The sequence below is a fragment of the Engystomops pustulosus genome, chromosome 2, assembly GCF_040894005.1.
Source record: "Engystomops pustulosus chromosome 2, aEngPut4.maternal, whole genome shotgun sequence".
NCBI lineage: Eukaryota > Metazoa > Chordata > Amphibia > Anura > Leptodactylidae > Engystomops > Engystomops pustulosus.
The window spans coordinates 259334381-259348988 of record NC_092412.1 but is presented as its reverse complement, the minus strand read 5'-3'; the positions used below and the strand labels follow the sequence as shown (position 1 = coordinate 259348988).

The following is a 14608-nucleotide window of genomic DNA, read 5'->3' as shown; positions in this document are numbered from 1 at the left end:
AGACCTACTGTATATGATGGTTGGCCTGCTCCGGCACCTGGCATTGGGTTATGGGTTGTGCCAATGGTGGCGATGCATAGACCTACTGTATATGATGGTTGGCCCGCTCCGGCACCTGGCATTGGTTTATGAGTTGTGCCAATGGTGGGGATGCATAGACCTACTGTATATGATGGTTGGCCCTCTCCGGCACCTGGAATGACCTAGGCACAATACATGGCGATGGCTCATGATATGAGGGGCCGCAGAGCGCTCCGAGTACTCACAATCAGACGACTCTGTTTGTGCGTGCACACGTGCTGATTGGTTGCTCGATGTCTGTATGTGTTGAGTGGATATGGCTGGGCACCGCAACAGAACAGCTACAAAGTTCTGGCAGGGCTGGCCCGGCTTGGCGCTGCCTTCCCTCGGCTGAGTAATCTCATTCTCCACAGACGCCTTCTGGTTTTCAGCTGTCCTGCGTTTCTTCCTGTGAAGAGACAAAGGACCCTTTGAGGGGAACGGACTCGATGTTTGGGAAAAGGAATTTTTAGAATATGTTACAGATAACCTCGGCTTCTTCTGCCATTAGACAGAGAATTATCTATTGTGCACCGGGAGCAGACAAAGGTCTCACCGAGGCTGAATTATACACCCCGAAAAAATCCTGAGCGTGGCTGACGCTGGAGCCACCGCCGGTCCAGGATCTTACTATAAAAAGCGCTGCCCATTGTTCTAATAATTAGACTTATGATAAGGTGTGCAATTATTCGTCGACGGGGCGGTAGACTGACACACAATGCTGTTAATTAGCTAATTGACATGAGACAGGAGTAGTGCAGCCGCTCGTGGGGGGAGAGGAGATGTATGGGTAATGATCTCCACTATCACCCTCCGCGGCTGCACCCACACAGCTCCGGGTTGTCAGCAAAGCTTGCAATCTAATCTATTTATCCCACAAATATTCTATGTGACCCCAGGGCTGCAGAGGCAGAAAAGTAGCGCCATCTACTGTCCATAAGAAAGTACATCACTAGGAATATGGATGTTACACTATTTCTGATCTGCCAGCACACTGGGGCATGGTGAGCCTCACAGAGGATAATAGTTCCCCCAATGTTCCTCAATATCAAGACATTTGGCGTCTCCATTTAATTTCTGTAAGCCCCTTATAAATATTGGAGAAGTGGGCTGTACTGCTTCAGGTGAAGGGAGATGAAGCTGCAGGGTCTATCTGTGATCTTCAGGTGAAGGGGGATGTAGCTGCAGGGTCTATCTGTGATCCTCAGGTGGAGGGGGATCTTCACCAACTCCACCAGAATGTGTTCCTACCCCTGATTTCTACACAGTTGGAACTATTTCTCTAGAATCCAGCTTTCAACACTTTTATTTTTGGAACCATATTTTATTTAGGTACTTTACTGTCAAGTGGGAGGAGCTACAATGTCTGCTCCAGACTAGAGCTGCCCACCTGACAATAGAGAATCTAAATGAATAGTAAAGAATATTTTCACTGCATTGGAATCAGTAAAGCGACACCTACAAGACGGCTCATCCATCTGGAGTCGGTGGAGAAGTTGGGTGTCCCGTTACATGTTGCCCCATACATTGTATCCTGCTAATTACTGGGGGCTTCAATTTGCTCCATTCTTGGAATGGTCCCTAGAAGTATAGAGAGGAAGGGAGCAGAGATGTGTGCACCCGCCTGTATGACATAATGGCTCCCTGTCTGTAGGATATTGAAATAAATCCCTTAAATATGGATTTTTGGATTAGCGCGGAGATGGGAGGAAGCTTCATGTATGTGACACATGGGGACAGCCGCCTGATCTATATGTATGTAAGAGGAGCGGGCAGCAGATGAGGCCCGGTATAAATCTCCGCCATGGGACGGGCGACATATCCCACCGGGGGCCGGAGCCTTTCTTCTCGCCGATCTCCTTGAGGATTTGACTCTTGGCAGCCGAGTTTTTTCAATCTCCTTCAATCAATGTGAGCGCACAGATGAGGAGCCCCTCTCCACCCGCAGGAGCTGACAATCTGCACTGACCTTTCAGTAAAAAGAATTCATTTCCTTAATGCAGCGCTGGAGACGTGCGGCACAACATTGTCTTCTATAGATTGGCTGGTAGTTAGGGGGGTGATACAAGCCCCCGCCACACTGTACCCACTAATATATGCATCTCCTCCGGGAGGCCTCCGCAGCTCTTTGTCTGGGGCTCTCGATACGGGAATAACTTATGGCCCAGATGAATGTACACAATACACACACGTGAACGGATGGAGACTGTCAGGACCTTCCGCCTCATGGACTCGGTTACTCTGTGCTCCACAGTTCTGATATAGAAGACTTTGAAGATGAATGATATTGGAGTCCTGATATTTCGAGCTGAGGACATGGGGCTCTAAAATGTTTAAAATCCCAGCACAATATTATAACTGAAGCAGCCAACAATGGTGGGAAGACTCTGCTCGTGAGGCTAGAAGACAACCGCACAATAGGGAGGTCTACACACGGACGCTGATCTCAAGAGCAAGTCTCAATCCCTTCTCCCTAGAAAGAGGTCAAAACTTATTCGCACTCCCTAAAAAACCACATTGTTTTTTCTTGCCAAAGTTAACAAGTTGCTTTTCGACTCCCCGGACGGTCCATGGATTACTCGTATAGGCTCAGAGACTTCAGGAGGACGTTCCATCTGACCATAACCCTGAACGGAGAGACTGCGTCCTGCTGCAGCATCGGGAAAGCTCTGGTCCTGGCAGGGGCGTAACTAGTAGAGGCAGGGCCCCATAGGAGACTTGTGAATGGGGCCCAGCTCCTCACTCAAAACATATACATATTAGTGTACTCACACAATGATACACTGATATATACATGTATACACTGTCCCAGCAGCTGCTGACCCCATGGCAGATCCCTGGCCCTGCTCTTCTGCTTTCCCCACCCTTTCCCCCAATATTTTTGATCTGCTGTGTACTGTGGATGATGTGCTCTGCTATATATACCTTATTCTACATTGTGCAGCATAATATGTATATAATGGTGCACATCCTCCACTCTTTAGTGTGTCAGTTCTGATGCTGGGGCCCCCTGACACTATGGGCCCTATTGCTGCGACCAATACAGTTAAACCCATGGCTCCATCATGTCTCTAATGTGGCTGCAGAGGGAGGAAGCTCCTTCCGTCAAGCATCGAATCCAGATATTTCATGGTGCTGATGACATCATAGGCAGCCGTGGTACCGGAGAAGAAGCCCGGTGTGGCCTGTAGCATATTTCCAATAGGCCACGCCAGAGGTCCGATCCTCAGCCTATCAGAATGCGTTTCAGTACCTGCCATGATACAAGTCCAGTGTATGATACCAGAAACCAAGTGATCTCATGTCAGTGTCACCCAGGGGAATTGATTCCCGAGCCCATGTTAAAAAAAATCCTTAAATAAAAAGTGTAACTGCTAACAAAAAGACTTACTTAAAGGGGGTTTCCAACCAAACAAGTTACGCCCTATCCACAGATCATGAGAACGGGGGGTCCAATCAATCCATAGAAATGAATGGAGGGGTCTCATCTCAGGTAATGAGGAGGGGTCCGACGTAGGTACCTCAGACCCCCGTTCTCATGATCAGTGGGGGTCTTATCACTGAGACCCCTAATGATCAGTGAGTTAGGCACTATTGACGGGATGGGGCATTACGTTTCTGCGACACGTAAACATTGGGGTCTATGGTCATCAGACCAAGGAAACAGCCCGTCCTACTGTGCCATGTCTAGTATCTGTCCATGTAGTGATTGGGAGTAGGCTACCTAATAATTTACTCTGGGTAACCTCGTCAGTGCTGGGAGGGAAGGCCTGATCAACCCACTCCTATCATTAACCGTCATCCACACAGATCATTTCTGTACTAGGCCAATTGTAAACACTGTGTGTTATTATAATATTTTAATATTCATGTTTACTGTTTATTAAACCTGTTACATGGTGGAAGACAGGCATCCTAATTGGCTGGCCAAACATCCTATGTACAGCCAGTACTACCTCGGCCCAGCTACTACCAGACACATCCTGTATACAGTCAGTACTACCTCAGCCCGGCAACTACCAGACACATCCTGTATACAGCCAGTACTACCTCGGCCTGGCAACTACCAGACACATCCTGTATACAGCCAGTACTACCTCGGCCTAGCTACTACCAGACACATCCTGTATACAGCCAGTACTACCTCGGCCCGGCTACTACCAGACACATCCTGTATACAGCCAGTACTACCTCAGCCCAGGTACTACCAGACACATCCTGTATACAGCCAGTACTACCTCAGCCCAGCTACTACCAGACACATCCTGTATACAGCCAGTACTACCTCGGCCTAGCTACTACCAGACACATCCTGTATACAGCCAGTACTACCTCGGCCCGGCTACTACCAGACACATCCTGTATACAGCCAGTACTACCTCAGCCCGGCTATTACCAGACACATCCTGTATATAGCCAGTACTACCTCAGCCCAGCTACTACCAGACACATCCTGTATACAGCCAGTACTACCTCAGCCCGGCTATTACCAGACACATCCTGTATATAGCCAGTACTACCTCAGCCCGGCTACTACCAGACACATCCTGTATACAGCCAGTACTACCTCAGCCCGGCTACTACCAGACACATCCTGTATACAGCCAGTACTACCTCAGCCCAGCTACTAGCAGACACATCCTGTATACAGCCAATACTACCTCAGCCCGGCTACTACCAGACACATCCTGTATACAGCCAGTACTACCTCAGCCCTGCTACTACCAGACACATCCTATATACATCCAGTACTACCTCAGCCCAGCTACTACCAGACACATCCTGTATACAGCCAGTACTACCACAGCCCGGCTACTACCAGACACATCCTGTATACAGCCAGTACTACCTCAGCCCAGCTACTACCATACACATCCTGTATACAGCCAGTACTACCTCAGTCCAGCTACTACCAGACACGTCCTGTATACATCCAGTACTACCTCAGCCCAGCTACTACCAGACACATCCTGTATACAGCCAGTACCACCTCAGCCCGGCTACTACCAGACACATCCTGTATACAGCCAGTACTACCTCAGCCCAGCTACTACCAGACAGATCCCTTATACAGCCAGTACTACCTCGGCCCGGCTACTACCAGACACATCCTGTATACAGCCAGTACTACCTCAGCCCGGCTACTACCAGACACATCCTGTACACAGCCAGTACTACCTCAGCCTGGCTACTACCAGACACATCCTGTACACAGCCAGTACTACCTCAGCCCGGCTACTACCAGACACATCCTGTACACAGCCAGTACTACCTCAGCCCGGCTAATACCAGACACACCCTGTATACAGCCAGTACTACCTCAGCCAAGCTACTACCAGACACATCCTGTATACAGCCAGTACTACCTCAGCCCAGCTACTACCAGACACATCCTATATACAGCCAGTACTACCTCAGCCCAGCTACTACCAGACACATCCTGTATACAGCTAGTACTACCTCAGCCCAGCTACTACCAGACACATCCTATATACAGCCAGTACTACCTCAGCCCAGCTACTACCAAACACATCCTATATACAGCCAGTAATACCTCAGCCCAGCTACTACCAGACACATCCTGTATACAGCCAGTACTACCTCAGCCCAGCTACTACCAGACACATCCTATATACAGCCAGTACTACCTCAGCCAAGCTACTACCAGACACATCCTGTATACAGCCAGTACTACCTCAGCCCAGCTACTACCAGACACATCCTATATACAGCCAGTACTACCTCAGCCCAGCTACTACCAAACACATCCTATATACAGCCAGTAATACCTCAGCCCAGCTACTACCAGACACATCCTGTATACAGCCAGTACTACCTCAGCCCGGCTACTACCAGACACATCCTGTATACAGCCAGTACTATCTCAGCCCAGCTACTACCAGACATATCCTGTATACAGCAAGTACTACCTCAGCCCGGCTACTACCAGACACATCCTGTATACAGCCAGTACTACCTCAGCCCAGCTACTACCAGACACATCCTGTATACAGCCAGTACTACCTCAGCCCGGCTACTACCAGACACATCCTGTATACAGCCAGTACTACCAGACACATCCTGTATACAGCCAGTACTACCTCAGCCCAGCTACTACCAGACACATCCTGTATACAGCCAGTACTACCTCAGCCCGGCTACTACCAGACACATCCTGTATACAGCCAGTACTACCTCAGTCCTGCTACTACCAAACACATCCTGTATACAGCCAGTACTACCTCAGCCCGGCTACTACCAGACACATCCTGTATACAGCCAGTACTACCTCAGCCCAGCTACTACCAGACACATCCTGTATACAGCCAGTACTACCTCAGCCCAGCTACTACCAGACACATCCTATATACAGCCAGTACTACCTCAGCCCGGCTACTACCAGACACATCCTGTATACAGCCAGTATTACCTCAGCCCAGCTACTACCAGACATATCCTGTATACAGCCAGTACTACCTCAGCCCAGCTACTACCAGACACATCCTGTATACAGCCAGTACTACCTCAGCCCAGCTACTACCAGACACATCCTGTATACAGCCAGTACTACCTCAGCCCGGCTACTACCAGACACATCCTGTATACAGCCAGTACCACCTCAGCCCGGCTACTACCAGACACATCCTGTATACAGCCAGTACTACCTCAGCCCGGCTACTACCAGACACATCCTGTATACAGCCAGTACTACCTCAGCCCGGCTACTACCAGACACATCCTGTATACAGCCAGTACTACCTCAGCCCAGCTACTACCAGACACATCCTATATACAGCCAGTACTACCTCAGCCCAGCTACTACCAGACACATCCTGTATACAGCCAGTACTACCTCAGCCCAGCTACTACCAGACACATCCTGTATACAGCCAGTATTACCTCAGCCCAGCTACTACCAGACACATCCTATATACAGCCAGTACTACCTCAGCCCGGCTACTACCAGACACATCCTGTATACAGCCAGTACTACCTCAGCCCGGCTACTACCAGACACATCCTGTATACAGCCAGTACTACCTCAGCCCAGCTACTACCAGACACATCCTGTATACAGTCAGTACTACCTCAGCCCCTCTACTACCAGACACATCCTGTATACAGCCAGTACTACCTCAGCCCGGCTACTACCAGACACATCCTGTATACAGCCACTACTACCTCAGCCCAGCTACTACCAGACACATCCTGTATACAGCCAGTACTACCAGACACATCCTGTATACAGCCAGTACTACCAGACACATCCTGTATACAGCCAGTACTACCTCAGCCCAGATACTACCAGACACATCCTGTATACAGCCGGTACTACCTCAGCCCAGCTACTACCAGACACATCCTGTATACAGCCAGTACAACCTCAGCCCAGCTACTACCAGACACATCCTGTATACAGCCAGTACTACCAGACACATCCTGTAAACAGCCAGTACTACCAGACACATCCTGTATACAGCCAGTACTACCTCAGCCCAGCTACTACCAGACACATCCTGTATACAGCCAGTACTACCTCAGCCTGGCTACTACCAAACACATCCTATATACAGCCAGTACTATCTCAGCCCAGCTACTACCAGACATATCCTGTATACAGCCAGTACTACCTCAGTCCTGCTACTACCAAACACATCCTGTATACAGCCAGTACTACCTCAGCCCGGCTACTACCAGACACATCCTGTATACAGCCAGTACTACCTCAGCCCAGCTACTACCAGACACATCCTGTATACAGCCAGTACTACCTCAGCCCAGCTACTACCAGACACATCCTATATACAGCCAGTACTACCTCAGCCCGGCTACTACCAGACACATCCTGTATACAGCCAGTACTACCTCGGCCCAGCTACTAGCAGACACATCCTCTATACAGCCAGTACTACCTCAGCCCGGCTACTACCAGACACATCCTGTATACAGCCAGTACTACCTCAGCCAAGCTACTACCAGACACATCCTGTATACAGCCAGTACTACCTCAGCCCGGCTACTACCAGACACATCCTGTATACAGCCAGTACTACCTCAGCCCAGCTACTACCAGACATATCCTGTATACAGCCAGTACTACCTCAGCCCAGCTACTACCAGACACATCCTGTATACAGCCAGTACTACCTCAGCCCGGCTACTACCAGACATATCCTGTATACAGCCAGTACTACCTCAGCCCTGCTACTACCAGACACATCCTGTATAAGGCCAGTACTACCTCAGCCCAGCTACTACCAGACACATCCTGTATACAGCCAGTACTACCTCAGCCCGGCTACTACCAGACACATCCTGTATACAGCCAGTACTACCTCAGCCCAGCTACTACCAGACACATCCTGTATACAGCCAGTAGTACCTCAGCCCGGCTACTACCAGACACATTCTGTATACAGCCAGTACTACCTCAGCCCAGCTATTACCAGACACATCCTATATACAGCCAGTACTACCTCAGCCCGGCTACTGCCAGACACATCCTGTATACAGCCAGTACTACCTCAGCCCAGCTACTACCAGACACATCCTGTATACAGCCAGTACTACCTCAGCCCAGCTACTACCAGACACATCCTGTATACAGCCAGTACTACCTCAGCCCAGCTACTACCAGACACATCCTGTATACAGCCAGTACTACCTCAGCCCGGCTACTACCAGACACATCCTGTATACAGCCAGTACTACCTCAGCCCGGCTACTACCAGACACATCCTATATACAGCCAGAACTACCTCAGCCCAGCTACTACCAGACACATCCTGTATACAGCCAGTACTACCTCAGCCCTGCTACTATCAGACACATCCTGTATACAGCCAGTACTACCTCAGCCCAGCTACTACCAGACACATCCTGTATACAGCCAGTACTACCTCAGCCCAGCTACTACCAGACACATCCTGTATACAGCCAGTACTACCTCAGCCCGGCTACTACCAGACACATCCTGTATACAGCCAGTACTACCAGACACCTCCTGTATACAGCCAGTACTACCAGACACATCCTGTATAAGGCCAGTACTACCTCAGCCCAGCTACTACCAGACACATCCTGTATACAGCCAGTACTACCTCAGCCCTGCTACTACCAGACACATCCTGTATACAGCCAGTACTACCTCAGCCCAGCTACTACCAGACACATCCTGAATACAGCCAGTACTACCTCAGCCCAGCTACTACCAGACACATCCTGTATACAGTCAGTACTACCTCAGCCCTGCTACTACCAGACACATCCTGTATACAGCCAGTACTACCTCAGCCCGGCTACTACCAGACACATCCTGTATACAGCCAGTACTACCTCCGCCCAGATACTACCAGACACATCCTGTATACAGCCAGTAGTACCTCAGCCCGGCTACTACCAGACACATCCTGTATACAGCCAGTACTACCTCAGCCCAGCTATTACCAGACACATCCTATATACAGCCAGTACTACCTCAGCCCGGCTACTACCAGACACATCCTGTATACAGCCAGTACTACCTCAGCCCAGCTACTACCAGACACATCCTGTATACAGCCAGTACTACCTCAGCCCTGCTACTACCAGACACATCCTATATACAGCCAGAACTACCTCAGCCCAGCTACTACCAGACACATCCTGTATACAGCCAGTACTACCTCAGCCCGGCTACTACCAGACACATCCTGTATACAGCCAGTACTACCTCAGCCCTGCTACTACCAGACACATCCTGTATACAGCCAGTACTACCTCAGCCCAGCTACTACCAGACACATCCTCTATACAGCCAGTACTACCTCAGCCCGGCTACTACCAGACACATCCTGTATACAGCCAGTACTACCTCAGCCCGGCTACTACCAGACACATCCTGTATACAGCCAGTACTACCTCAGCCCAGCTATTACCAGACACATCCTATATACAGCCAGTACTACCTCAGCCCAGCTACTACCAGACACATCCTGTATACAGCCAGTACTACCTCAGCCCAGCTACTACCAGACACATCCTGTATACAGCCAGTACTACCTCAGCCCTGCTACTACCAGACACATCCTATATACAGCCAGAACTACCTCAGCCCAGCTACTACCAGACACATCCTGTATACAGCCAGTACTACCTCAGCCCAGCTACTACCAGACACATCCTCTATACAGCCAGTACTACCTCAGCCCGGCTACTACCAGACACATCCTGTATACAGCCAGTACTACCTCAGCCCGGCTACTACCAGACACATCCTGTATACAGCCAGTACTACCTCAGCCCAGCCACTACCAGACACATCCTGTATACAGCCGGTACTACCTCAGCCCGGCTACTACCAGACACATCCTGTATACAGCCAGTACTACCTCAGCCCGGCTACTACCAGACACATCCTGTATACAGCCGGTACTACCTCAGCCCTGTTACTACCAGACACATCCTGTATACAGCCAGTACTACCTCAGCCCGGCTACTACCAGACACATCCTGTATACAGCCAGTACTACCTCAGCCCGGCTACTACCAGACACATCCTGTATACAGCCAGTACTACCAGACACCTCCTGTATACAGCCAGTACTACCTCAGCCCAACTACTACCAGACACCTTCTTCGTTAATTTTGCTGGAGATGTTGGATTTTGGAATACACTTTTGTGAGATGGAATCTATTATTCCTCCGGTTTGCCATCTTGACAATGACGAACCTCCCCCTATACCATTACTATAGGACCAGCGTCAGCCCAGATTGCCCCAGCAGGATCCATGCAGCCTCCCTTCCCTGTTAACTCCAATGGGTGTGCGATGATTGGAAGGATTACACTTGGTAAAACAGAAATAGACACCGTTATCTTTTTGGGGTTCAACATTGTGACAACACTGATGGTTCTGCAGCCTTTGAGTTTTGTAAACTGATCAGAGGTGATATGAGGGTATGAAAACCCCCCTACACAAAGTGCTACACAGGGGATTCCTGCTTCCTCAAGAAAGATAAGACCTGCTGATCCAGAACATCATGGCTCTTCCTACAAGACCACAGGCTGCACTTTATAGGGCCCCATCGGCACAGGAGCCCCCCCCCCCCCATTGCTATGATCCTTCATACAATCTCTGCGCCTCCTGTCACACTCTGGATGGATCAGAGCTGCAGATCTCTCCCCCATCATCACACGTAACAAGTGCAATTCTACCAGATTATTTCCACTTGGAGAAGCAGCGACTGTGGGCGGCAGAACCGTGCAGCTACAAGAGCAAATACATGTAATGTCTGACACCAAGAAGTCACCATCATCACATACCGGCCATCACCCTGATCACTGCCTACACTATACCGCCAGTACCTGAAGACTATCACACAACAGCATTATAGTAGTTATATTCCTGTACATAGGGGGCAGTATTATAGTAGTTATATTCCTGTACATAGGGGGTAGTATTATAGTAGTTATATTCTTGTACATAGGGGGCAGTACTATAGTAGTTATATTCTTGTACATGGGGGCAGTATTATAGTAGTTATATTCCTGTACATAGGGGGCAGTATTATAGTAGTTATATTCCTGTACATAGGGGGCAGTATTATAGTAGTTATATTCCTGTACATAGGGGGCAGTATTATAGTAGTTATATCCTTGTACATAGGGGGCAGTATTATAGTAGTTATACTCTTGTACATAGGGGGCAGTATTATAGTAGTTATAGTCTTGTACATAGGGGGCAGTATTATAGTAGTTATATTCTTGTACATAGGTGGCAGTATTATAGTAGTTATATTCCTGTACATAGGTGGCACTATTATAGTAGTTATATTCTTGTACATAGGTGGCACTATTATAGTAGTTATATTCCTGTACATAGGTGGCAGTATTATAGTAGGTATATTTTTGTACATAGGGGGCAGTATTATAGTAGTTATATTCCTGCACATAGGGGACAGTATTATAGTAGTTATATTCTTGTACATAGGGGGCAGTATTATAGTAGTTATATTCTTGTACATAGGGGGCAGTATTATAGTAGTTATATTCCTGTACATAGAGGGCAGTATTATAGTAGTTATTTTCTTGTACATAGGGGGCAGTATTATAGTAGTTATATTCTTGTACATAGGAGGCAGTATTATAGTAGTTATATTCTTGTACATAGGGGGCAGTATTATAGTAGTTATATTCCTGTACATAGGGGGAAGTATTATAGTAGTTATAGTCTTGTACATAGGGGGCAGTATTATAGTAGTTATATTCCTGTACATAGGGGGCAGTATTATAGTAGTTATATTCTTGTACATAGTGGGCAGTCTTATAGTAGTTATATTCTTGTACATAGGGGGCAGTATTATAGTAGTTATATTCTTGTACATAGGAGGCAGTATTATAGTAGTTATATTCTTGTACATAGGAGGCAGTATTATAGTAGTTATATTCTTGTACATAGGGGGAAGTGTTATAATAGTTATATTCCTGTACATAGGGGGCAGTATTATAGTAGTTATATTCTTGTACATAGGGGGCAGTATTATAGTAGTTATAGTCTTGTACATAGGGGGCAGTATTATAGTAGTTATATTCTTGTACATAGGGGGCAGTATTATAGTAGTTATATTCTTGTACATAGGGGGCTGTATTATAGTAGGTATATTCCTGTACATAGTGGGCAGTATTATAGCAGTTATATTCCTGTACATAGGGGGCAGTATTACAGTAGTTATATTCCTGTACATAGGGGACAGTATTATAGTAGTTATATTCTTGTACATAGGGGGCAGTATTACAATAGTTATATTCCTGTACATAGGGGACAGTATTATAGTAGTTATATTCTTGTACATAGGGGGCAGTATTATAGTAGTTATATTCCTGTACATAGAGGGCAGTATTATAGTAGTTATATTCCTGTACATAGGGGCAGTATTATAGTAGTTATATTCCTGTACATAGGGGGCAGTATTATAGTAGTTATATTCTTGTACATAGGGGGCAGTATTATAGTAGTTATATTCTTGTACATAGGGGGCAGTATTATAGTAGTTATATTCTTGTACATAGGGGGCAGTGTTATAGTAGTTATATTCTTGTACATAGGGGGAAGTGTTATAATAGTTATATTCCTGTACATAGGGGGCAGTATTATAGTAGTTATATTCTTGTACATAGGGGGCAGTATTATAGTAGTTATAGTCTTGTACATAGGGGGCAGTATTATAGTAGGTATATTCCTGTACATAGGGGGCAGTATTATAGTAGGTATATTCCTGTACATAGTGGGCAGTATTATAGCAGTTATATTCCTGTACATAGGGGGCAGTATTACAGTAGTTATATTCCTGTACATAGGGGACAGTATTATAGTAGTTATATTCTTGTACATAGGGGGCAGTATTACAATAGTTATATTCCTGTACATAGGGGACAGTATTATAGTAGTTATATTCTTGTACATAGGGGGCAGTATTATAGTAGTTATATTCCTGTACATAGAGGGCAGTATTATAGTAGTTATATTCCTGTACATAGGGGCAGTATTATAGTAGTTATATTCCTGTACATAGGGGGCAGTATTATAGTAGTTATATTCTTGTACATAGGGGGCAGTATTATAGTAATTATATTCCTGTACATAGGGGGCAGTATTATAGTAGTTATATTCCTGTACATAGGGGGCAGTATTATAGTAGTTATATTCCTGTACATAGGGGGCAGTATTATAGTAGTTATATTCTTGTACATAGGGGGCAGTATTATAGTAGTTATATTCTTGTACATAGGGGGCAGTGTTATAGTAGTTATATTCTTGTACATAGGGGGCAGTATTATAGTAGTTATATTCTTGTACATAGGGGGCAGTGTTATAGTAGTTATATTCTTGTACATAGGGGGCAGTGTTATAGTAGTTATATTCTTGTACATAGGGGCAGTATTATAGTAGTTATATTCTTGTACATAGGGGCAGTATTATAGTAGTTATATTCTTGTACATAGGGGGCAGTATTATAGTAGTTATATTCCTGTACATAGGGGGCAGTATTATAGTAGTTATATTCTTGTACATAGGGGGCAGTATTATAGTAGTTATATCCCTGTACATAGGGGGCAGTATTATAGTAGTTATATTCTTGTACATAGGGGGCAGTATTATAGTAGTTATATTCTTGTACATAGGGGGCAGTATTATAGTAGTTATATTCCTGTACATAGGGGGCAGTATTATAGTATTTATATTCTTGTACATAGGGGGCAGTGTTATAGTAGTTATATTCTTGTACATAGAGGGCAGTATTATAGTAGTTATATTCTTGTACATAGGGGGCAGTATTATAGTAGTTATATTCTTGTACATAGGGGGCAGTATTATAGTAGTTATATTCCTGTACATAGGGGGCAGTATTATAGTATTTATATTCTTGTACACAGGGGGCAGTATTATAGTATTTATATTCTTGTACACAGGGGGCAGTATTATAATAGTTATATTCTTGTACATAGGGGCAGTATTATAGTAGTTATATTCCGGTACATAGGAGGCAGTATTATAGTAGTTATACTCCT

General features: G+C 46.4%; 1 protein-coding gene across 9 annotated transcripts in view; it reads right to left on the bottom strand.

Annotated features, from left to right (window-relative positions):
- The window catches only part of ZBTB20 (zinc finger and BTB domain containing 20), a 713029-nt gene that overhangs the window by 9971 nt on the left and 688450 nt on the right, over positions 1-14608 (bottom strand). For 8 of the 9 annotated variants that reach the window (XM_072138925.1, XM_072138923.1, XM_072138926.1 and 5 more), the window contains one exon: positions 267-469. The exons of the other annotated variant lie outside the window; for it this stretch is intronic. The gene's annotated coding sequence lies outside the window, so the exon portion shown is untranslated. The remainder of the gene's footprint in view (positions 1-266; positions 470-14608) is intronic. 9 annotated transcript variants of the gene reach the window in all.